Raw genomic sequence first — 20882 nt, 5'->3', positions numbered from 1 at the left:
AGACAAGGCCAACATGCATTGCTAGGAAAAGTGAACTGCCAGTATTACCATCTTCGTAGCTCATCGCGCTTTTGTAACGCTGGTTAGAAGTCTCAGTTTATTTGGTCAATTACCTGAAGATGGAGACGTGTGAAACAGTTCAAAGCGTGTGAATTTTCTTTTGTTTCGAGATAAGTTAGTTAATCTTTGACCGCTCAGTATGCAAGGAGCGTACCAAATAGATTGCTACCTCGCAAAATGAACTCCGACGCCTGCTTGAATAGGTGAATAACTTCCCTGAGTGTAATTGCGTAAAATTCCAACATTTATTAGCCCCCTTTGATAGCGTGTAACCGGGGCAACAAAAGGTTAAGAACGAACAGTCATTTAATTTTTTTTTTCGGTTCGAAATCATTGTATATTTTGTGATTTGCCCCGGGTGAGTACCAATACGCGTTTGTAAGAAGAGAATGAAGAGCGAAATTGAAAATTGGATTGAAAACTTACACAATGGCTTTGTTCTTCGTTTTCTCGAATTGTTTCGTTCCCAAACTGTTTCAGAGGGCGGCGTTCCTTTCATTAATAACGAGAAAGCCAAATGAACGGCGCAGGCACCCCGCCACCTTCCTTTGTCATTTTGACCGCACCCTCAAAGCGAAAATAAAAAGAGCCGGACGCTCCACAAAACAAACCTAGGGAACGCCGAGCAAAGAACAAGAACGAAAGTTCATTCTTTGCCCACGAAGCCCGCCGTTGCGCGCTCGCAGTTCCAGTCACGAAGCAATATTTCGGGCGGGCCAACCAGAAAAGCAACTTTCAGAACGCCTCGAGAGCTTTCAAACAAACAAGCAAGAAAACAAAAAAAAAGGGGGAAAAAGGTACTCGGTCAATAAGTTGCGGAGCTAGAACCGCGGGCCTCACCTAGCGAATGACCACTCTTTGTTGTTTTCACCGAGGGAAGCCTCCCTCCCACTTTCAAAACTGTTTGCCAGAAGAACCCCCGTTGCCATTTTCGACCGATTGAGAAAAATGAAGGCCGAACAAATCGAAAGCAATATGTGCGACTCTGCTTCCCCCCCCCCCCCCCCCCCCCCCCAACACGCGCCCGCACACATCCATCGCAAAAAGCGCGTCCGGGGTCCCAACACCGCGATGCGGGCAGGCTTCCTCAACCACGGTCTCTGCACGGCTTTTGCTCGGTCTCCAGCTGACCTTAAGCAGCCGCGAGACCACCGCGCCGGACTCCTATATCTGGGACCGCGAGCGGGAACGGTTGCGAGATGAATGAGCAACGCATTCCGACAACGTGGCACGGGGCTGGACAGCAACGACTTGCCGGCCCCCTCCGGTGCACACGTCCGGCTCTTGTGGTCGACCCTCCTCTGGTTTCTTTTCTTGTCCACTGAATTTGTCCCTGTATGTTTGAAGTGCTTTTCACCGATCTGTTTTCTTGCGTATTTGTTGGAGCACTATGAGTTGCGTTTTTTTATATGTCTTTTTTTTGAGTGAGTGCGTAGAAAGCCGTGGGGAGCGCGTGATCGACTTTCGAGGAAGGAAGTTGGGGTTGGGCGTTGGTAGATAAACACTCTGGCAAGGAGTGTGTATTCGGGGCATGAGGCAGGGGGGTCGAGATGACGAAAGAAACGAAGAAAGAGAGACTGGGGTTTGTGGGCAGCGAGGGACACGAACTGCTGCCTGCTTTGAGCAGACAGGCCTAGCCGCGGCGCGGCCACCGGTGTATACGGGTCTGGGGATTTGCGATTGAGAAAGATTTAGGTTGAGGGGAGAGCCACTATCAAACAAGAGATTTCTACAGAAGCAGAGGGGGGGGGGGGGGGTTCTTGTTTGCTGGCTTCTTTAATAGCGTAGCTTTGTTTTGGTTTTTCTTTTTATTGTGGTAGATAAGTTTTTGGTGGCATTCGCGTTTTTAAACTCAGCAAAGGGAATGATAAATAACTCTGGGCTAAACTGTAACCTATGTTGTTTTTTTTAAAGTATTTTTAAGACATCGAGTTTTATTGATATAAAAGCTCCCCTAAGAGTTGAAATATATTCTGGGTTCCGGTTTTTAAAAACTCATTGGCTTTGTTAACGGCTGTATTTAGTACTGCAGTGTAATATAGAGTTGCGTATTAGTGTAATCCGCTTACACAGAAGGCTCAGCTTTTTATTATCAGGAAAGGTCTGAAAGATTTAACCTAAAGATACGGGTGGGTACGTTTACCACGTATTTGATCGAAGGTGAGTAAAATAACGGCTCTCTTTTCCGCCCTAACGAGAGCATAACGGACTCAAAGACATGAAAAAAACACTAAATCGGTTCACCGGCAAAAAAAAAAAGAGTTGTCAGAAAATCTAGTTTTTAAATAAATATGTGTGATAATCATAGTATTAAACATGAGCTAAAGCGATATTTTCAGCCGGACTGGAACTGAACCGAAATCACCACCGCCACCTTATAAATGAACCGAAACTAAACCGGGGGAAAAGAATTAACGGTAACCAGTTCAAAAGGATTCAGCCAATTTTGTTTTCGTAATTGCCACGAACTGAATATTAGAGAATACGAAGATTGGCAGCTATATTTCTATCTATCGCTCAATTCGTAATGTACGAAATTGCAATGTATGAGAAATGACAGAATTTAATGACGTGTTTGTATTATTAGCATGATTAATCGCGTGATGTCGCCAGTCACGTGATATAATTCGACGTGGGCACGTGGCTTCACGTCGCACAGTGCCACGTGACATTATGCCGCCGTCACGTGAACTCATGGGGTCAAGCCGTCGCATCGCACAACTCTATGACAACGCTTTGCAGCACGACATTACAACCAACGTTACTAGATGCGACACCGCAGTTGGCATCGCGACATCATGTCACACCGTGGGTTAAGAGACACCAAAGTTTTCGATTGCCATCGCCCGAGCACTGGATTCGATCTCTTGACGCTCAAAGCTTCGGCAAATATTCGAGGAGTGAGTCGCGTTCAATTTAAAAATGAGTAATTGTGTTGTGTGTATGTTTAAACAGCGGGAAAATGAGCAAATTAGTCACTGCGGTACAACCGCTAGCCTGGGGTCTTTAACGTGCATCACGCAGTACTGATACACGGAGCGCACGTCGGTGCGATGCTCATGCAGATTGAAACGGGCAGGGTTGGGGAATGAACCTAGGATCCCGGGGCTCTTGCAACGCTGGCTTTCGCTCTATGTGTTTTGAGCTGACGTGCGCTAGCCCACATGGCCATCGATCCCCTTGATTTAGACGTAAGAATAACCTACCGCTAACAATTTTTGGAGATCAGCTTAGCTGGGCCCTTGCGGTATGCCAATCCCAGCGCGTGGAATTTATGGTGTACGTTGGCGGTATATAATCGGCTGCAGATCACGTTGTCGCTTGTTTTTACTGCGAAGTGAGGGGTGAGCGATGGTTATTATTTTCTTTTGCGTCTGTTATTGACTGGAGAGAAAAGTTAATGCGGATTCAACAAGTTATCAACGTCAAGGATAAATCTTAAGTGAAATATTCACTGAAAGCACAAAAATCAATGCGCGGCCATCTAACATTCACGGTTCTTACCGAACTTATCCGGTATACGCAAAAGGGGTCTTAGTTCATGGGAGCACAATCCTGGTGGTAGCCGAAAAACTGCTTCATGACGTAGAGCGCAGTGGAACAATCGGATCAGAGGAGGCCGCGGTCGCTCAAGATTGAAATCGCTGCTGGACGGGAGACAACACAATAATTTTTCTCAAGACTCAATCAAGGCCTTTCGCCTAATTTAGTAGAAACGTGAAATGCCTATTGATTGAACCATTCAATCACTGATTGTCTAGTCAGTTACAGCGCTCTTTCCTTCCTATGGTCGCTTCCTTACGTAACTTATTTGCACTGTTTAAGTCAAGATGTCTATCCAACTCGCCCAGCAACTAATTTTGGTACAGTACCTATGCATCTTTGTACGAGGAGGTGGCGATAAGCACAGATTGTCTGGCCGGCAAAATCTACGCTTCTTCCATGGTTCAGCGAGGGACCTCCCTGACTCGAGTTATTTAGTGATCAATAGGACAGCAGCTAGTTTACCATGCTTTAAGAAGTCCTCTTTTTTGTCCAGGCATTTGACGGGAAGAACTGTTTTTAATATCAATCCGAAAACCGTTTTCTACGGCTTGTGTCTTACGCAGACCAAAGGTTGTATGTTATTGAGTGTGTTAGAAAGTTTCTACGTTCCTTTTTGTGTTGTGGCGACGTTGAGGCCAATATTGGTTCAAAAACCGAGGCTCAGACTAAGTAATTTGATGAAATGCTCGAACTTTTACAGTGCTTGGATGTTCGCTCAGTCCAGTTTGACCAATGACAATCGGCGATGCCTGCCCCTGTAAATGAAATAAAGAAATACCAGGAAGTTTTGCAAGAACAAATAGCTGACGTCAGAAAAAGGTTGCACGATGTTAAAACTAAAACGACCCTTCTCGAAGCAACACAGCTGGAACTCCTTATCACAGGCCAATTGACTGACAATTTACGCAGCTAAACGTCACCCCTGCGTCGATGCCTTGATGGCAACAATATAAATGCGTTAGGATTAGTACCCACATCACAGGAGAAAGCTGACAGCGTCCGTCGGCGGACGAAACAGTGGAAACGGAAGCGCGCCGAATCGAGAGTAGGAGAGTAGTGGAAGATTAAAAGCGAGAGGCGGTGGCTGCGTCACGAAGGGGAAGCCAATGCTAGCGCGGATGCTGGAGCGAGTCTGAACTTGCAGCAGCGTCAGGCAGTGGATGCCGCTGCTAAGCGTGTAAGGCGGGCGAACGAGAGAGAGAGAGAGGAGCGAAAGCAGCACCTAGCTCGGTTGTCCGAAATGCATGATGTATAAGTAGTGTGACCTCGCGTTTAAAGCTACGCTTCAAAACTTGTGTCCTGTCCCGCGGAACGAGAAAAAGCTTGTGTCCTTTCGCAATACTATTTGCACAACCGCAATCACAACAGGTCAGCATCGCAGTGCCACCAAAATCGCGTAAAAACAAAAAAACAAACAAAAAACAAAAAGACACTAAGGCCACGTTTCCAACAGCGGAGCGGCAACTATCGACGCTGCTGAATGGCGTCATTTCGAAGCAAACAACTCATGGAAAAGTTCGGGTCACAGGGAGAAGAAAACGATCAATATGAGAAATAGAGAGAAAGAAAGAGAGAGAGAGAGCAAGAGAGGAGAAATATTTCTTCCCGTTCCAGACAATGGTTTGCGCTACCTTTCAGTATTTAGGGACCATAATTCTGGTTGGCTCGACAGCTCTGGAAGGCGGTTTTAGTTCCTTGCTTAACCTTCGCTAACGATTTCTATCGTGTCTTTAGCTCAGTGCGGGAAGCTCTGGAACGTCGGCAGCGAGAGGTTGGGCGGCAAGCCTTGGGACGTTGCGGAATGGTAGCCAATAAAGCGGTCCAAGGAAGTGATTAGCGGCCGTCATTCGTTGGCAGAGAGGCGTTCGTGGCCAGAGAGGTGCCTCCGACTCATGAAACGCAACCGGTGGGCCAAAAAATTTTCCGTGTATACAGACCTGTTGGGTATATATACCTGCTGGAGGAAGCGGCTGCACCAGATAGAGAAATGCGTCTTCTGCACACCCCAGCGGATGCTCTACCAGCGAAAGAGTTGAAATAATAGGTATACGTACGAGGGTGAGAGAAGAGGAGGCGGTTCGGTGAGCAGAGACGTAGTAGTCCAAGCCGACGCGTCTCTGCCCCGATGTGCCACCAATGGAATCAATGAATCTCAGCAGAGACTGCGCTCAACTGCAACAGTCTGGGCAGCCGCCCGATTTTCAAGGTACACGCCAAAACGCTAGCAATAGGCATCCTGCGTTGCCCAGGAGGCGCTGCCAAAAATGACTTGTTAGGACTTGTTTTGGGTAGTACAAACTTGAGCGACTCAAACTGCCACACATATAGAAGCGTGCCTGCTGTGGCGCGAAGCACGATAACGAGGAAAATAGAAAAAAAAAAAAAAAAACAAAAAAAAAAAAGAAACGAAAAATGCTAACTAACGTTGTCGAAGCACAGGCCAAAGCTAGGACGAAGAGCGTGAACCAAGAAACGCCACATCACCCGTCCCAAAGAAACATAGAGGGGAGGAAAAAAAAAACAACGTCGGGACGCCAGATGTTCTAACGTCACCTCTTAAAGATACGAGACGCGTACCCTAGCGGTGGTGGCATGAATCCGGAACTTTCGACTCTCTTGAGGCGTTGAATGTAGCCGATTTTGGACGCCCAAAGGTGTTTTTCCGTTCTTCTGCCCTACAGAAAAGGAAAAAAAATCACCGAAGGCGCAACAATAGTGGCAGTCCCAGCCAAGTGAGCTTGTACTACCCAAAACGAGGGCGCCACAGCTTGTTCAAAGCTTTAGCGCAGGAGGCCCATACATGTGTGTCGTCGGTGCCTACGACCAGTATGTTAAATTTGCAGTGCGACTGACAAAACAACTGAACATATTGTACCGTCGTGTGCCGGCCTGCACCCAACATAACCACCAGAGAGCGGACTGACCCCCAGCGAGTGCGCACCGGTGGCAGCCCTCGGCTATGTGCCTGTTCCAGGCGCGGACTCTACGCCAATGATGAACGAAGAGTGGAGGGGAGTGCTGGAAACCACAAAGGGGGAATGCTCGAATATTGCTGTGGGCTGCTCGTGCAGCAAAAGGGTTAAAGCATCCTACAGGTTAGGTCCCTAGCGCTACGGGGCCGCCCGTTTTAAAGGGAACAGCCGCCCATCAACATTATCATTATGAAGGTTTATTGTCCGTTTCTATGGTCACCATTAGGTTACTCGAAGCTCCTAGCTATTTAAGTGTAATATTTGTCTATCAACGCCATTTATAGAAATTTCTTAGAAATCATGTGTTTGTTGAGTATTACAAGAACGAAATATCTAAGATCTCGGGATCTCTCGACCATTCATTTAGGCCATCTGAAACTGATCGCTTCTCGATCCGGCCGCGGTGGCACCTGGGTTGATTCCGTGCTCACCAAATGGCATGTTCTAGAGTTCTCTTGCTTCGAGTGGCCTCGGTTCTTGGCTAGCTCTCTCACAGAGCTATGCCAGAGAGGCGAGTATAAGGGGCCATAAAAGACGCCTTGCGTGCATAATAAAGTCGCGACTCAGGGCGGAAGCTCTGCAGCGGGCGGAGAGGCCCAGGGTCTCTTGGGGCCGATTGTGTTTGAGCGTGGAGGTGTGCGCAGTTGGGTTTCTTCGTGAGATTTTGGTTTTGTACGTTCCTTGAGCTTCAAATTAGGAAAGAGGGAAGCTTGTTGGTGCTCTCCTTGCGGTCTCCCTGTCAACCCGCTTGAATGGGTGCTTACGCCGGGGCGGGCTTGAATGCGATAGCGATGCCACCGGGGAGTCTCTCTCATCCTTGCGGAGCCCTCAGAGGGAAACGTTTCTTCAATGTTCTGCTCTTCTTGCATAGAGAATCTCTGCCACTGATTTTTTGCGGGGGAGTTCGAAGAGAAAGGCCGCTATTAAAAAATAAGGAGCAGCTTTTGGGAGCGAGGGGAGGGTGAATTACCTAATAATAATAATAATAATAATTATTATAATAATAATAATAGTAATAATAATAATAATAATATTAATAATAGCAGTAATAATAGTAATAGTAATAATAATAATAATATTAATAAAATAAACAATAATATTAATCTTAAAAATATAAATAATACTAATTTTAGGAATAACATTAAAATGTGTATTTGCATCAGAGTACGTGATGATGGACGCCTGCAGAAGAAAAAGCTGTCCCATTGGTAGCGTGAAAAATGCGGTCCAAAACAATGGCAGATTAACTTTACAAATGACGCACATAAAATATTATATAATCAAAGTTAGTCACCGTATAGCAACACAAATAATGCATATTAATAATCACATGATGACTAAGAAAACTTATACTCACTTAAAAAGATATGGAAACTACAGTATCTATGACGTCGACGGAAAAAGTTTGATGCGCATATAATAAAATACGCATAGAAAGATAAACTAACAGTGGTTTAACATAGTTACAGTTGCACAGAACAGCACAGGGACACAGAAGAGAACAGGAATTCTATAGGGGGGGGGGGGGGGAGGGAGGACATCTACCCCAGCGCTGTATATAATGTATTTGTACGCTATCCTTAGCAAAAACCAAGATAATAGGCTCGCTCCGGGCGAAAGACACGAGAGAGATTTTTGAAGCTTTTATTTTCCTAAGCATGGGCGTGCGATGTGTCAGCTTTCCGTCTGTTTTATGAACAGAGGGGCAAGTTGCCCTTTTAAATCTTTTTTGTGTGGGGGACTTTACGTGTCTTAATCGAGCTCGCGGCTCCTTGAGCCTGTGACCCCTCGTGCCCGTGTGGCCCACGCTCGAGCTGATTCTGCTTTCTGTACCCGTATCTTTTCTTCTTTCGTCAATACATAAGTTGTGGGGTGCGCGCTTGTCTATTGTCTGCGGGTTCCTCTTCCCTGTCCCTCTCCTTTTGTACTCAACTGTAGCTATGTTCAATCTTTACCGACTCGCCCAACTGTCTATATTACTAACAGAGATTTCAAAAAACAAAATATTATTTTTTTAAAATAAAAAGACAAAAGTTCAGGGCACGACGAAAAAGATAATACTTCCTTAGTGGAAGTATGTTCTGGCATAATATATTGCCCAAATAAATTATTTAATAATCTTGGTAGTTTCTAATATAGGATTTCTAAACCGTGCGTTGTTCTGTATGTCTATCTGCACAAACTAAATGACAGAAGCACAAACTAAATACGAAAATTTTCTAATTCAGAGCAGATATAAATTAAATAAATTTGTTTCTCTGAACTTGCGCCATTAATTGTTGTAACAAGTTTAAACAAATTAGAAATAAATAAATTGGGTCTTAAATGGTGAAAACGAAATTTCACATGAAAGCCAATTAGAAAGAAAAACAGCGAGGCAGCGAAACCGCAATATCAAGGGTAGTAGTAGCAGTAGTAGTAGATTGGTGTTTTATGGCGCAAATTAAACTAATGCTATGATGCGCCAAGAAACTAAACTCTTGCGTACGAGTTTAGTAGTAGAAAGAGCTTGAGTACATTTTACTTCATGAAGTGATAAACATGAAATATGTTTAACACATGAGCAGGACCTTACAGTATGAATAAGAGTACAGTTCGCTTAAAAGTTCAATACTTTCTAGAAACTTAAAAACCTTGGTGGGTAGGAGAGTACATGGCTCATTTTAAAGTAACAAACATAAGTGTAAAGAGACGTGTTGTTTGTAGAGCTGGGAGAAGTAGTGGCGTTGCTTATCATGGGATAAGCCGGACATTCGGGAAGAATATGTAAGATACACAAAGGTTCATGGCAATGTTCTTATTCAGGGGGATCCTCCACACGTAAGGGGTGTCCAGGCATGAGACGCGTGTGCCCAATCCGTAGACGACAGAGAACTACCTCATAAAAGCTGTCTCTGTGCCTAGTACTCTCCCATTCACTGAGAAACGGCTGTATTATGTACACTTTGTTTTCCACATCAAGTTTCATTCTGCTTGCATTGGGCTATAATACGATATTTGATTAGGGTACACAAATCTCTGATTGGCATTCTACTTAGGTCTGCAGCACAGGTGCCACAAGTGCTAGCCAGCATGGTCTACCTCTTCATTTTCTGCGATTCCGACTTGGTTCTGTACCCAGCAGAATAGCACATTACACCTTTTTCTGGTCGCTGCTACTGTTATGTTTTGCAGTGAAACAATGTTATGTACACAGACAGCTCGTGGTCTAAAAAGGGGTAAACATTTCGACATTAAAAACGAAATGAAGGCAGTCACATAGGTACAAAAGTATACACAAATTATGGACCCCAGTCTATCTAGAAAAGTTGTACAAGTCACTAAAAATATCTATATCAGATTGGCCAAGCTTGTTAAATTCTAGTTTCATTCTTGTTAAGGATGATATATCATATAAAGTCAGGGTGTTGAACGGGCTCTGAAACAGACTAAACCGCAAGGGAACATGAGAACAAACAGTACTTAACAAAAGTGATGAATAAATACTTCCGTTCACAGCCTCATGTAAAACATAAAATGATGTGAAAGTCTTCTATCATGCTATGTGCAGAACGCTATAATATTAGTAATAAAAATAATATTAATCTTCTTTATTTGGACTGTCTTTCAAGTAGTACATTATAGTTGTAGTAACGTTTGCGCCCGAAATGCCTGTGATAGATCATGCCTATGCAGCGTGTCTGAACGCGCTTAATAAAGCATGGCGCAGTGTGGTTTATACAATTTAAAACAACAGACGCAAACTCCAACCTCGTAAGCACTAAGCAGCCCCCCAAAAAAAAAAAATCAATCTTAAGGCCATATCTCGTTTCACGAGATATCGCCTTAAGATTCTTAAGACAGGCATTACATATAGTTGAAACATGATTATGAATGTTTAAATATGAATCAACCAAAATTTCAAGATCAGGAATGACTAACACTGGGACGATGACACTGCTGTCTATTGTGTAAGAAAACTCAAGTGAATCTCGCTTTTTAGTCACAGACATTATTTTTGTATTTTGCTCATTAAGAAAAATGTTTAATCGAACATTACATTGAAATGGCCAACGCGTTATTCTGAAGCACTTTTCACTCAGGGTACGAACGAATACACTCACACAGTTTGATGTCGACGGCAAATAATATTACGTTCACGCTATGAGAGTTCTCGTTCACAAAAATCAAGAATAAAAGTTGACCAAGATTGCTCCCTTCGGGCACTCTGGAAAGCGACAAAAAATGATCAGACATGAGCCCAGCACACGAACATTGTTTCTTCGACATCATGGCGCAGCCGGCAAATGATTTAGTTTTTGTGCTGTCTGTCTAGGAGTGGGAAAAAGAATGATGTTCCTTATAGAACAAAAATATCTCGTCGCATGACCTCACCATAGTAGCCGGAGAAACAGAACAATAAAAATGCTAACAAAACAACGGGAAGTCTCAATTGAGAGTTGTTGTTTTGTCCGTTTTTTTTTATCGTTCCGTGTCTCTGGTTACAACGAAAGTTCTTCACCAGCTTAACTGTGTTTTTACCCCTTCCTCGCTTGACTTCAGTTGGTGTATCCTTCTTATTAAACTTCATTAGCGAAAAATCAATGTGCATGCAGCTACAATTCCATAGTGCCACCATTTTTGGAATTGGAGTAAATGCAACCTTACTGTCCATTCCAACGGGTCTGCCACATTCCCATTTTTTATTGCGAATGGAGGAAAAATGCAAGGCCTATTTTCGAACGTCCTTTGTTATTTCGTGCCTTCCACTGCCTCCCGGGCTAGATGTTCAGCCATTGATCGTATCCTTGAGGAATACATAAATCCCAAGGAGAATCGCCGTCTGTCAAGGGACATCTCATTTCGCTCAGCATAGAGACTGAGCACAGGGGACGTCTTTATGCCTCGAGTGCCTTAAGAGCTGATTGCTTAGCAGATACATATACACAGCTACCGTAGTCCAAACGTGAGCGAATCACAAAGCGATACATCTGAAACAGACATATACTATCAGAACGCCATGTCCAGTGGGACCGAATGGGAAAGAACTTTAAGGCCGTTCAGTGATTTTCGGCGTTTTAACTTCAGGTTTTTTTATCTGATATGTAAAAGACAGCTGACGGTGGAAAATAAGTCCCGAAAAGATATGCTCTTCTTTTTCAGAAATGGGAATTTGGTGTATTTGTAGGAAGGCTCTACGGAAATTTCCCTTCTCTGAGAGTAGCAGAAAACACTGCCTTATCACGAGAAGACCTAAACCATTTCCGTCTGCCCACTTCCGGAGGTTGTTGATTGCAACTTGTAGTCTACGTTCATGAACGGAAATATTGGGTGATAAAACCGAGACATGGAGATCGTCTAAGTAAAGAAAATATTGCGCAGACGGAGGTATAGACCTGGCTATTGAATCCACCTTGACTATAAAGAGGGTAACATTCAAGACACCGCCTTGCGGAACCCGAGTCTTCTGAACAAATTCTCTGGAAAGACATGTACACAACTTAACAAAAAAGAAATCGTTCAGAACGATAGCTTTTTATGTTAGCGAGCATCCTCTCACGTACCCTTACTTCATACAAGTCACGAAGGATTCAATAGCACCATGCTGTATCATATGCCTTCTCCCTGTGGAAAAACACTACCACGCAGTGCTTTTTTGTAATAACAAAAGCTTCGCGAATTGTAGCTTCAAGACGAACCCAATGGTAAACTGTGGAACGGCAGAAACAGAACACACATTGATTCTTATCTATAATGTTTCGTTTTTCTAAAAAGTACATAAACCTTTTATTAGCAGTACGTTCGAAAATCTTGCTCAGGCAAATGGTGAGGGCAATTGGGCAGCAGCTAGATGCAGAGGAAGGATACTTTCCAGGTTTCAGAAGTGGTAGGACTGTAGAATTAGCCCGCGCCCTGAGGCAAATCAAGCGAGACAAAAAGTTGCGGTTGTGCCTTACATGCACAGAACAGCGCACAGTCTGGGAAAAATAGGCAGACGTGTAAACGTAAAAGTTGTTTACTCTGCACCCGAAAAGCTCGCAAAAATGTGCAAGATGACAGATCCGTTCTGCAAGGTAGCGACGGGCTGCCCAATCAAGCACAAGAGCCCGTTTGTCGCGTGCACGCAAGAGGTGGTGTATCGAATTCCGCTTTCACGTGGAAAGATTTGTATCGGCCAGACAGGGAGATGATTAAATGTGCGGCTAAAGGAACACTACCAGAAAGTGCATGGGGTTCGGGATGGCCATCTGTCGTGTCACTGTTATGACTGCGGGTGCAAACCATTACTTCCTTTTTCTACTGTTCTCGCTAAACACAAAGATAAGACTGTTAGAGAGATTATGGAGGCTGACGCAATAAATAGTTCCGGCACGTGTTGTGTCAGGGTGGCGTCAATTGACTTGGCGGATAAGGAGTTAGCGTACTTGCGGTCCGTGGCGGGGCCACGGATTGGTTGAGATGTGGAGTGGTGACGCAGTGTGTTTCTACGCTGAGGCTCTTGAATTAAATCAGCTGAAAGTTAGCGCTCTGTGGTGTCTGTTCTTCCTATGTCCCTGTCTTCAAAACGCAATCATGTTTTCTATACGTTTACATCCGGTTATTATTAATTTATTTATTTTAATACAAAACATAGCGAGATTAAAATCTGAATTTTGAAAAATTGGAAATCAAACAGATATAAACTCCGATAAACTCCGAATCTTCGGCAAAAAAAAAAAAAGCTCCGAAAAACACCCTCCAAATTTGTCGAAAAATAAACTACAAGAACACGAAACCCTAAATATAAGTAATAAAGAAACGTAACAAGAGAACGATCATGAGAATCATGAGATGACGCAATTTTCAACTTGTCTGAGGTTTCTCTTCTATTTTTGCCCTCTTGTAATTTTTCTTCCAATCTTGTGCAGATTAAAAGAAGTAAAGAAAGTAAAGATCAAAAGGAACCATGAACTTTTACCTCAAACAGTCATTCAACCCATTCGACGAATCACCCTTCGACCGATTACCCCTTTTGACAAGTTGCCCTTCGACGAATTGCCCTTATACGAATTGCCCTATTCGATGAATTGGCCGTCGACGAGTTGGCCGTTGACGAGTTGGCTCTCGACGAGTTGGCCGGATCCCCCCATAGAGATGCGATGGTGTTCCGAACCTATGGTGCACCGCCAAACGCGGAGCCCATCAATGGAGTAAGTAACGCACCATAAAAAAATGGCTTTGCTGGAACCATTACAATACTAGTGCTGTCCAGGTTCTATAACCACGTGTGGTTCTAGAAGGATAACCGTCACCACGCAATGTTAGCCTTTGCCACAAACGAAGGTGAAACATGCAAGAGAAAGAGAAAAATAAAAAAGAGAGGGGATATTAGTAGAAGAAGTGACTGACTGAACTACCCTAGTCGGGCCGAGCCAGAACACCCGTCTATGAGAAGGAGGGCCGAAGGGGTATTTGCCTCGCTCATGGGACATCGAATGGTTCAAACGTATCCCGGGCTCAGCTCAACCACCAGGGTCGTCTTTTCCTCGGACACGAGTTAAGCCACGCACAGCCATGCCTGTGTGGATGAACCCACATGGCTCGGGGTTCCTAGTGACGCCACTCACCAAACACCTACTAAAGTAGGTGCCCCCTGCGGGTGTGTATGGTGGCCCTCATGGTTGGGGTCCGTGCTGACGCAACTCGCCAAGCACCTAACACCTAAGCTCTCGGCCCCCGCTGCTGGAACCGCATCAGGAGCAAACTTTGAAAATTGTGAACGGGGTTTTATTTAAGCCACGAATAAATATAATTATTTGTTGTTATGAAGATAAAGATATGCATAATAAAATTATGTCCTCCATTTCGCGTCTCAGATTCTTTCGGTCGGTGACGACTTTAAGACCTATTTGATTGTTCTATTTTCTGAAGTAAAATAAAGAGAGAATATGATATATACATGCTGTGCTAGTTCTTAAGTTCCCTTAGTCTTATTTTTGTTTTTTTGGAGCTTAGAAGTTGGCAGGTCGGGACAGAGAAGAGTGGAATCGGAAGGAGAAACATTGAAGTGTTCACATATAAATATGTTTAGACATCTTTCTTTGCAAACGCCACCAGATGGTGCTCCAGTCTTTCACAATCAGCAAACTTCCGGTTCATAAAAGAATGAACACTGCCTACCTTTAATCCTCTGCTTCAAACGTCAATTAAACACTTAACCAGAATTCCCCTGGTGAATGCCAAAAGAACCAGGAACCGCGAAATATGTTTAAATTTTTTGAATTTCATTGGAAACCAACTTGTCTCCTCAAAGATGTTAAATCGTGCACCCGAAGGCCATTTCTATATCTCACTCTCTTTGTCTGTGTAGCATTTATGCTTTCTAGCATTGGCCATGCATAAACATGCTCGAAACGTTCGCAAAAACGGAGCGACCGGAAGTCGCTTGGGACGGAAGCAGCGGTGTTTTGTTAACAGCAAAACGGTTTACATATTGTTACATATTGTGGCTAGGGTGACCACGTTCTGTACCAGCGACTAGGACAGAATACCATCATGGCGAGCAGTGGAACAAGTCACTTTATCTTCTTTTCCTACTAGTCTATGTACATGCACCTCCGTGCCGGTATATCCCGATACACCCCCCTTTCTTTACCGAGAGAGCGGGAATTTTAGACTTGCGGACTCAGGGAATCTGCTTAAAGTTTCTGGCATATCCCAGATGACGGGGCGGTTGCCTCAAGCGTGCTGAGGTGCAAACAGGGATACCGGTGCGCCGCTGCTGTCGAGGCGTCGCGTGACGTTCAGTGGCACACAGGTTTGCGGGTGCTGCTGCTACAGTATTCTCTGCACTGTGGTGCGTTGCCGCAGGTGAAGTGGGTACTTCAGTGCTCTGGCTACTAGCTGCGTGACCCTCTAGATTGTCAGGAGCATCGAAGGTCTCGGAGGTTGTGAGCAGATGCTGCCGATTTCTTCTGAACTCGCGCCCGTCTGGAGTGATGATCTTGTACGGTCTCGGCGCGACAGAGTTCTCGACCTGAGCTTTAGCGGTCCAACCGTCGTCGTGCCGCACGCGGACAATATCTCCAGGTTGCAGGCCTGGCAGCCGTTTGCCCCTGTCTTCCTTTTGTTTGTGTTTCACGACGCTTTCGTTGAGTCTAGTTGTGAAATCGGGTATTCTTGAACGAATCTGGCGACCCATGAATAGCTCACTAGGCGACTTTCCTCCGTCCAATGGCGAGGACCTGTAATTTAGCAAACCTAAGTAATAGTCTTCGTTTGCATTGTTTGTTTTCTTCATAAGTCGCTTCACGACTTGCATTCCCTTTTCGGCCAGGCCGTTCGACTGTGGGAATCCTGGACTTGAGGTCACGTGCTTAAACTCATACTTGGAGGCGAACACTCTGAATTCTCGTGACACAAATTGTGGCCCGTTGTCTGAATTGACTTCCATAGGTATTCCGTGTCTTGCGAATACACTTGAAAGCTTGCTGATCACGGTGCTTGCCGTTGTGTCCGGTAGATGTTCAGCTTCTGGGAAGTTGGAGTATGCGTCGTAAACCACAAGGTAGGATTTTCCGGCATACTGGCAGAGATCTACTCGCACACGTTCCTATGGCTGACTGGGCATCGGTCGCATCATAAGAGGCTCGCTGGGCTGACGATACGCAAAACATTTGCATGCCTCGCAGCGACCGATCATTTCGTTAATCTCTGTCGCCATTCCGGGCCAGAACATCAATGTTCTTGCCTTTTCTTTACATTTGGCTAGGTCAAGGTGTCCCTCATGCACTCTTGCCAGCAGTTCTTCGCGCAGAGACTTGGGGATAGTCACCTTTGAACCTTTGAGGAGTACTCCATTTATGATGGTCAGTTCTGAAGCAAAAGGTTTGAAAGGTTCCTCAATTTTCTCATGTGCCTCTAGCGCTTGCGCAATTCGGTGTAATTCCTGGTCTTCGCCAGTCGCAGAAACCAAACGAGTCTGTCTGCTGGCTCACCAGAATCGACAAAACTGAGATTTTATGCACTTCAACGTCGTCATCTTCCTTCTGGTCAAATTCTGGTCTTGCTGATGGCGCTCTAGAAAGTGTGTCTGCCAGGAGCAGTTCTTTGCCAGGGACGAACTGGAACTCGAATTCGTACTTCATGAGACGGATGAAGAATAGCTGAAGCCTTGGCGGCATGTCTCCTAGGTTTTTCTTCGAGATTGATATCAGTGGCTTGTGATCTGTTTCCACGATCACCTTTCTACCATAGATGAAATCGTGGAATCTTTCGCAGCCGTAGACGTTTCTAAGCGCTTCTTTCTCGATCTGTGAGTACCTTGTCTCAGTGTCGGTCAGCACTCTTGAGGCATAAGCGACTGGACGCCAGTCGATTCCATGCTGTTGGAACAAAGCTGCACCCAAGCCGTACCTGGAGGCATCTGTGGACACTTTTGTTGCAAGGGGCGGATCAAAGAAAGCAAGCAGTGGCGCTGCTGTGAGAGACGCTTTTATATCTTGCCATTCCTTTTCATGAGCTTGGGTGCACTCGAAGAGTGATACCTCTTTTAGGAGCTCACGTAACTTTTCGGTCTTGTCCTAAAGTCGTGGCAAGTACATGCCGAAGTAGGTGACGACACCCATCAACCGTTGGACTTCTTTCTTGGTCCTCGGAGCAGGCATCTCTAGGACGCTTTGTACCAGTTGACGGTCAGGTTGTATGCCATCTTTGGCAATCCTGTCGTCCAGAAAGGTGACTTCTGTGACGCAGAAGAGGCATTTTTGTTTTTGCATTTAATGTCAGGCCCCCGTATTGTGCCGCTTGCAGAGCTCTTCGGAGTCGTGCATCGTGTTCCTCACGCGTGGCACCCCAGATGAGGACATCGTCGATTTAAACTCGAACGCCCGGTAGGCCATCGAAGATCTGTGACATTGTCTTCTGAAAGACCTCCAGTGCAGACGAAATTCCGAACGGAAGACGCTTGAAACGGTATCGTCCAAGCGGAGTGCTGAACGTGCAGATGCGTGATTTTTCTTCATCCAGGGGGATCTGGTGGAAACCCGCGTTGGCATCTAACCTGGAGAAAAATCGCGCGCCAGCCATCTCCGCTTCAATGTCCTCTCTTGTCGGCATTTCGTAATGCTCGCGCTTCAGGCTTTCATTGGCGAATCTGGGATCCATGCACACTCGTACTTTGTTTGGTAAAGAAAGGCGGGTGTACCTGCTAGCGAAATGCGGGACACGGAGGGAGAGGAGGGGGAGGGTTGTATGAGCAGAACGGATTTATATTTCGACTGTTGCAACTGCAAAAAAGAACTTAGTGTGCAGTCGAGCTGGTGAAAGTTGATAATGATGCTTTTTAACACGAGATGGGCAGAAGGAAGAGAAATTTTGCCCCTTTTTCTGCCGCAGGTTCAGGTTAAAAGGCATCGTTCGAAAATACCTTTTCGAGGGAATTTATTGTCACACGCCACAAAATCTGGCTTTGTTAACATATTTAATATCATGTATTGTCCGAAAGCATATTATACAGCTGCAAATTGTGTTGCGGCAGTTAAGCTCTAATAATTTTCACTCCCAGTGATATATTTTAAGCTTTAATGCCACATATGTTAATTAATGTATCTAAGTTGAAAACGTAAAATCGTATGCACCAGAACCCAATTAAGGCATCAAAAGGAAAGAAGCATTACATTTTTTTACGGCTTCTTTTTCTGTCGATTCTTATTTTTACCAACCTGCTGCTACACAAATTTCAAACCTTATGCTGTTGCTTTTGACTGTTGTGAGTTGCAGTCTTTTCGCCTTCTGTAGTTGTCCTCAACCAAAAAAAAATATTTTTACGGCAGTTTTTTTTTGCATTGACACAGCACGATTGGAAAATAATTAAAATAATTTATTTTTTAACTTGTGGCGAGCAATTTTCCCGCAATATTTTGCCACCAAGGGAAGAGAGGCACAAGGGCGCATGCGCATCAGTTCTCATGCAAGAACGGCGGTCGCAACTCGCAATGCTTGGATAGAAAATGATGTACCATCGCGATTCGCACGTTTCCCAGCGACCTCGGCGCTTCCCCGGGGCACGTGCCCCGTTGTTCGGCAGCGCCATGAGATGCGTAGTGAATTTTACGACAGTGTGAATTGCGGGACATTTTGAAGATTTTGATATCTCTTGCAGACCGCGGGACACGAGCCCTCAATGCGGGACAGTCCCGCGAGTCGCGGGACGGATGGTCACCCTAATTGTGGCTACGAAGTGGCTCGCGGCACGTGCTTGCTCAGAAAAGAGCTCGTGTTTAAAATTGACTTCCGGTGATATCGAAAATCATCGCATTTGTTTGCTTATTCTAAAGCGAACCCCCCCCTCTCCCCCCCCCCCCTCCTTTTCCCCAGTTTGGTGGAGGTGCGGAAGTTACTCCTCTGCCTTCAGTGTTTCCAGTGCCTCCAGTTGAGACGCCACTTGTCGCAGCCTTCTGATAGCGCCGACCTGGATTTCCGGGGACGAACTCTACCCAGGCCTGTTGTGGTGACCAAATCGACGTCTGCTGCAACGACGTGTTCATCACGGATTCGAGCGCTGATCGCTCCCGTACCCACAATCTCTACTCCAACTCTGACGACCTCAATTACAACAATCATACAACCTTCGGCTCTTCTCTCGCCTCCAGTGCCTCTCTTCCAGGTAATCACCCTTCCGTAAAGAAGTCGTTTAGGAATGAGCCGATGACTACGCTTGGGTGCGCCTCCACACCCCTGGGACAACCCAACAAAACTTGCGAATGCGATGATCCATATGGCCGCGCGCTGGGCTGAGAAAGCAACGCTCGGTCACGGACTTCCGGAATATTCTCGTTTATTCTTGCTCCGGACATAGCTTCTAGCGTCTATCATTCTCCTGCTTTCTTGTTCTAGAAAGTGAGTTTTCATTCTTGCCCAGAGCGCGCGACGCTCGAACCTTCGTTGCCGAATCTTCGAGATAGTGACGCGCGCTACATAAGAGGCCGCCAGCGACATGTCGAGTCAGTTTTGCCTCAGCGTTCGATCGTGCTGTCTCGCCCACTTTGACGCCCGCGACGCTCTGCTGTCATCTTCTTCCTTTTTGTTTTAGGCACAAGTTCGCCCCATTAAGCGCTTAGTTCCCTCAGTTATTGTTTCATTAACTCTTCATTCGTGACATTTTGGTGGAGGTGCGGGGTAACGCATGTTTTTGCAGCGTACCCCTACGAAAGCCCGGAGCGCAAGTCAGATTCCAAGCCCGTCGAGAAGGCCGCTCTATGAGGAAAGTGAAACTCGGGCCAGCCGCTGCATCCAGGGACAGTCTGCTGAATTGGGTTTGCTGCCGGACAAGCCCAAGCCGAAGAAGAGGACGATGGCCAACCAGCCGCAGACCCCGGCCGCTTCTGCCGTCGTTTGCCTGCCCGTCGTACCGCGGACGGCTGCTCCGTTCCACGGCGAGCAATACGAAGACGTCGAGGACCGGATTGACCAGTATGAACGCGTTGCCCGCCACAATGGCTGAACCGACGAGCAGCGCCTGCTAGTGGTGCAAAAATGTCGATAGTACTATCGATATTATCGATTGTCGCCAGAAATCTGACTATCAATAGTAACAAAAACTATCGATAGTACTATCAATAGTACCGATAGTCGCCAAAAATCTGACTACCGATAGCAAAAAAAAAACTATCGATAGTATTATCAATAGTCGACTATCGAAAAACTATCGATAGTCGACTATTGACAAAGACTATCGATAGTATTATCGATAGTCGACTATCGAAAAACTATCGATAGTACTATCGAAAAACTATCAATAGTACTATCGATAGTCAACTATCAAAAAACTATTGATAGTACTATCGATAGTCGACTATCGTAAACCTTTCGATAGTACTGTCGACAGTTTACTATTGATAGTTTTGCGACACTTCTAGTTTCCGTCGCATCCTCTTCTCTTTTTCTCGCTTTATTTTTCCAAATCGGACACCAACTCGCCCAAGCTTTACCAGGCCTGCTCAGCCGTAGCTTTGGCTATTGTAACTCGCTCCCCAACGGCTAAACGAGCGAAGGCGCGAGGAGAAAAGAAAAAGAACGAACGAAGAGGAATACGAAGGGTGGTAAGGGAGCCCGTACGGCTATCTTCAGTCGATACACGTGCCCACAGATGGCGCAAGTTGTCCTCCACTGCGCGCGGCAGGATACGAAAGTATTTTAACCCTTAAAAAGTTTAGTGTGAGAAGGATTGACATCATAACACAAATAATTTCTCAGCATTCCGAGAAAATGTCGTCGAAGTTTGGTCGTCCGAAATATAAAACAAAGAAGATCTAACTTTTAAAACTGTTTTTCTCATAGGATTTA

The sequence above is a fragment of the Ixodes scapularis genome, unplaced genomic scaffold (genome assembly GCF_016920785.2).
Source record: "Ixodes scapularis isolate PalLabHiFi unplaced genomic scaffold, ASM1692078v2 PGA_scaffold39__5_contigs__length_11793443, whole genome shotgun sequence".
NCBI lineage: Eukaryota > Metazoa > Arthropoda > Arachnida > Ixodida > Ixodidae > Ixodes > Ixodes scapularis.
Note: the sequence above shows the minus strand (reverse complement) of the source record.